At 38.7% G+C, this 4108-nt stretch overlaps 1 non-coding gene across 1 annotated transcript; it reads left to right on the forward strand.

Annotated features, from left to right (window-relative positions):
* The first annotated feature begins 527 nt into the window (after nucleotides 1-527).
* LOC130964455 (small nucleolar RNA R71) lies at nucleotides 528-635 on the forward strand. The gene has a single exon (XR_009080549.1). It is a non-coding gene; the product is annotated as a small nucleolar RNA R71 (small nucleolar RNA).
* The last annotated feature ends 3473 nt before the right edge of the window (nucleotides 636-4108 follow it).

Raw genomic sequence — 4108 nt, forward strand, 5'->3', positions numbered from 1 at the left:
GGAAAAGGCTTGTTATTGCCAAACCTGTTTCTTCCACCATTATTGTTATTGGAACCTTGTTGAGGTCTCTCTTGATTCTTCCATGAGAGATTTGGGTGATTTCTCCATGAAGAATTGTAGGTATTTCCATAGGGTTCTCCTAGGTAATTCACCTCTTCCATGGAAGGGTTCTCAGGATCATAAGCTTCTTCCTCAGATGAAGCATCCTTTGTACTGTTTGGTGCATTTTGCATTCCAGACAGACTTTGAGAAATCAAATTGACTTGTTGAGTCAATATCTTGTTCTGGGCCAATATGGCATTCAGAGTATCAATCTCAAGAACTCCTTTCTTCTGACTAGTCCCATTGTTCACAGGATTCCTTTCAGAAGTGTACATGAATTGGTTATTTGCAACCATTTCAATTAGCTCTTGAGCTTCTGCAGGCGTCTTCTTCAGATGAAGAGATCCTCCAGCAGAGCTATCCAAGGACATCTTAGATAGTTCAGAGAGACCATCATAGAAAATACCTATGATGCTCCATTCAGAAAGCATGTCTGAGGGACATCTTCTGATTAATTGTTTGTATCTTTCCCAAGCTTCATAGAGGGATTCTCCATCCTTCTGTCTGAAGGTTTGGACTTCCACTCTAAGCTTACTCCATCTTTGTGGTGGAAAGAACTTTGCCAAGAAGGCATTGACTAGCTTTTCCCAAGAGTCCAGGCTTTCTTTAGGTTGAGAATCCAACCATATTCTAGCTCTGTCTCTTACAGCAAAAGGGAATAGCATCAGTCTATAGACCTCAGGGTTAACCCCATTAGTCTTGACTGTGTCACAGATTTGCAAGAATTCAGCTAAGAACTGATGAGGATCTTCCATTGGAAGTCCATGGAACTTGCAATTCTGTTGCATTAGAGAAACTAATTGAGGCTTAAGCTCAAAGTTGTTTGCTCCAATGGCAGGGATAGAGATGCTTCTCCCATAGAAATCAGGAGTAGGTGCAGTAAAGTCACCCAGCACCTTCCTTGCATTGTTGGCATTGTTGTTGTTTTCGGCTGCCATGTGTTCTTTTTCCTTGAAGAATTCGGTCAGGTCCTCTAAAGAGAGTTGTGCTTTAGCTTCTCTTAGCTTTCTCTTCAAGGTCCATTCAGGTTCAGGATCAGCTTCAACAAGAATGCCTTTGTCTCTGCTCCTGCTCATATGAAAGAGGAGAGAAAAAGAAAATGTGGAATCCTCTATGTCACAGTATAGAGATTCCTTGAAGTGTCAGAGGAAAAGAGAAATAGTAAGAAGAAGGAGAAGAATAATTCGAACTTTAATTAGATAAGGTTCGAATTGTGCATTAAGAAGGAGTAGTACTTCATAAACAGAAGGATGTGGGAAGGAGGGAAGAGAATTTTCGAAAATTCAATCAAAAGATTTTGAAAACATTTTGAAAATTTGATTGATGATTTTCGAAAATTAAAAGTGAAAAAGAAATCAAGTGATTTTTGAAAAAAGATTTTGAAATTAGAAATTAAAAAGATTTGATTGAAAACTATTTAAAAAATGAGGTTAAAAAGATTTGATTGAAAAGTTATGGTTTTAAAAAGATGTGATTGAGAAGATATGTTTTGAAAACAATTTTAAAGGATATGATTTGAAAACAATTTGAAAAGATGTGATTTTAAAAAAAATTGATGACTTGCCTAACAAGAAAAGATATGATTCAAACATAAAACCTTCCTTAATAGAAAAGGCAAAAAATGTTCAATCAAATCATTAATTGTTAGTAAGTATCTTTGAAAAAGGAAAGAAATTGATTTTGAAAACATTTGATTGAAAAGATATGATTTGAAAAAGATTTGGTTTTGAAAAACTTGAAAAAAATTGATTTGAAAATAAAATCTTCCCCCTAGCACCATCCTGGCGTTAAACGCCCAGAATGGTATACATTCTGGCGTTTAACGCCCAAAATGCTACCTCTTTGGGCGTTAAACGCCCAACCAGGTACCCTGGCTGGCGTTTAAACGCCAGTTTGCCTTCTTCACTGGGCATTTTTGAATGCTCAGCTTTTTCTGTATAATTCCTCTGCAGTGTGTTCTGAATCTTCAATCCCTTGTATCATTGACTTGAAAAGACACAAATTAAAAATATTTTTGGATTTTTAATAATTAAAATGCAACAAGAATCAAATAACAATGCATGCAAGACACCAAACTTAGCGGTTTGTATACTACTGACACTATATGAGACACATGAACACTCAAGTCAATAGAAATTAAAGATTAAAACAAGAAATATATGCATGGATTCGAAAAATGTAACAAAAACATGCATTTGACACCAAACTTAAGATGAGACTCTAGACTCAAACAAGAAATATTTTTGAATTTTATGATTTTTGTAATTTTTTTTTCGAAAATTAAAAGAAAAAAAGGTATCAAAATTCTTAATGAGAATTCCAGGAATCAGTGCAATGCTAGTCTAAGACTCCGGTCCAGGAATTAGACATGGCTTCACAGCCAGCCAAGCTTCCAAAGAAAGCTTCGGTCCAAAACACTAGACATGACCAAAGGTCAGCCAAGCCTTAGCAAATCACTGCTCCAAAAGCAAGATTGATACGAAATCAACAAGCTCTTGTGGTGATAAGTTGAAACCTCGGTCCAATCAGATTAGACATGGCTTCTCAGCCAGCCAGATTTCAACAAATCATCATGAAACTCTAGAATTCATCTTCAAGAATTTCGAAAAAATTAAATACCTAATCTAAGCAACAAGATGAACCGTCAGTTGTCCAGCCTGAACAATCCCGGGCAATAACACCAAAAATTTGATGTTGTTGCCGGATCTTGGCACTGATGTTACCAAAGGCTTGCTCAAAACTAGAACAATCCCCGGCAACGGCGCCAAAAACTTGGTGCGCGAAATTGTGAACTATACTTTTTCACAACTCTCATAATCCCTGGTAATGGCTCCGAAAACTTGGTCGGGCGCTCAATACCATGGCATTACACAACTTCGCACAACTAACCAGCAAGTGCACTGGGTCGTCCAAGTAATAAACCTTACATGAGTAAGGGTCGATCCCACGGAGATTGTTAGTATTGAAGCAAGCTATGGTCATCTTGTAAATCTTAGTCAGGCAAACTCAGATATATATGGTGATGAACGAAAATAACATAAAAGATAAAGATAGTGATACTTATGTAATTCATTGGTAGGAACTTCAGATAAGCGCATGAAGATGCCTTCCCTTCCGTCTCTCTGCTTTCCTACTGTCTTCATCCAACCCTTCTTACTCTTTTCCATGGCAAGCTCGTATAGGGTCTCACTGTTGTCAGCAGCTACCTCCCATCCGCGCAGTGAAAGCTAATGCTCAATACTCTGTCACAGTACGGCCAATCACCGGTTTGGTTCCCTCCCCTACCGGAATAGAATAACTCTTTTGCGTCTGTCACTAACGCCCAGTAGGTTACAGGTTTGAAGCACGTCACAGTCATTCAGTCATTGAATCCTACTCAGAACACCACAGACAAGGTTAGACCTTCCGGATTCTCTTGAATGCTGCCATCAGTTCTTGCCTATACCACGAAGACTCTGATCTCACGGAATGGCTGGCTCGTTTGTCAGGCGAGCACTCGGTTGTCAGGCGATCAACCATGCATCGTGCAATCAGGAATCCAAGAGATATTCACTAAGCCTCAGATGCTTGTAGAACAAGAATGGTTGTCAGTCACCTTGTTCATGGGTGAGAATGGTGATGGGCGTCAATCATCACCTTCATCATGTTGAAGAACAAGTGATATCTTGGATAAAGAACAAGCGGAATTTGAATGGAAGAACAATAGTAATTGCATTAATACTCGAGGTACAGCAGAGCTCCACACCTTAATCTATGGTGTGTAGAAACTCCACCGTTGAAAATACATAAGCACAGGGTCTAGGCATGGCCGAATGGCCAGCCTCCCAATGATCTAAGAACTAAAATGTTCAAAGATGATCTAGAGATCTAAAAGTGATCCAAAGATTTCTATACAATAGTAAAAGGTCCTACTTATAAGAAACTAGTAGCCTAGGGTGTACAGAAATGAGTAAATGACATAAAAATCCTCTTCCGGGCCCACTTGGTGTGTGCTTGGGCTGAGCAA

This window comes from Arachis stenosperma, chromosome 2, assembly GCF_014773155.1.
Source record: "Arachis stenosperma cultivar V10309 chromosome 2, arast.V10309.gnm1.PFL2, whole genome shotgun sequence".
NCBI lineage: Eukaryota > Viridiplantae > Streptophyta > Magnoliopsida > Fabales > Fabaceae > Arachis > Arachis stenosperma.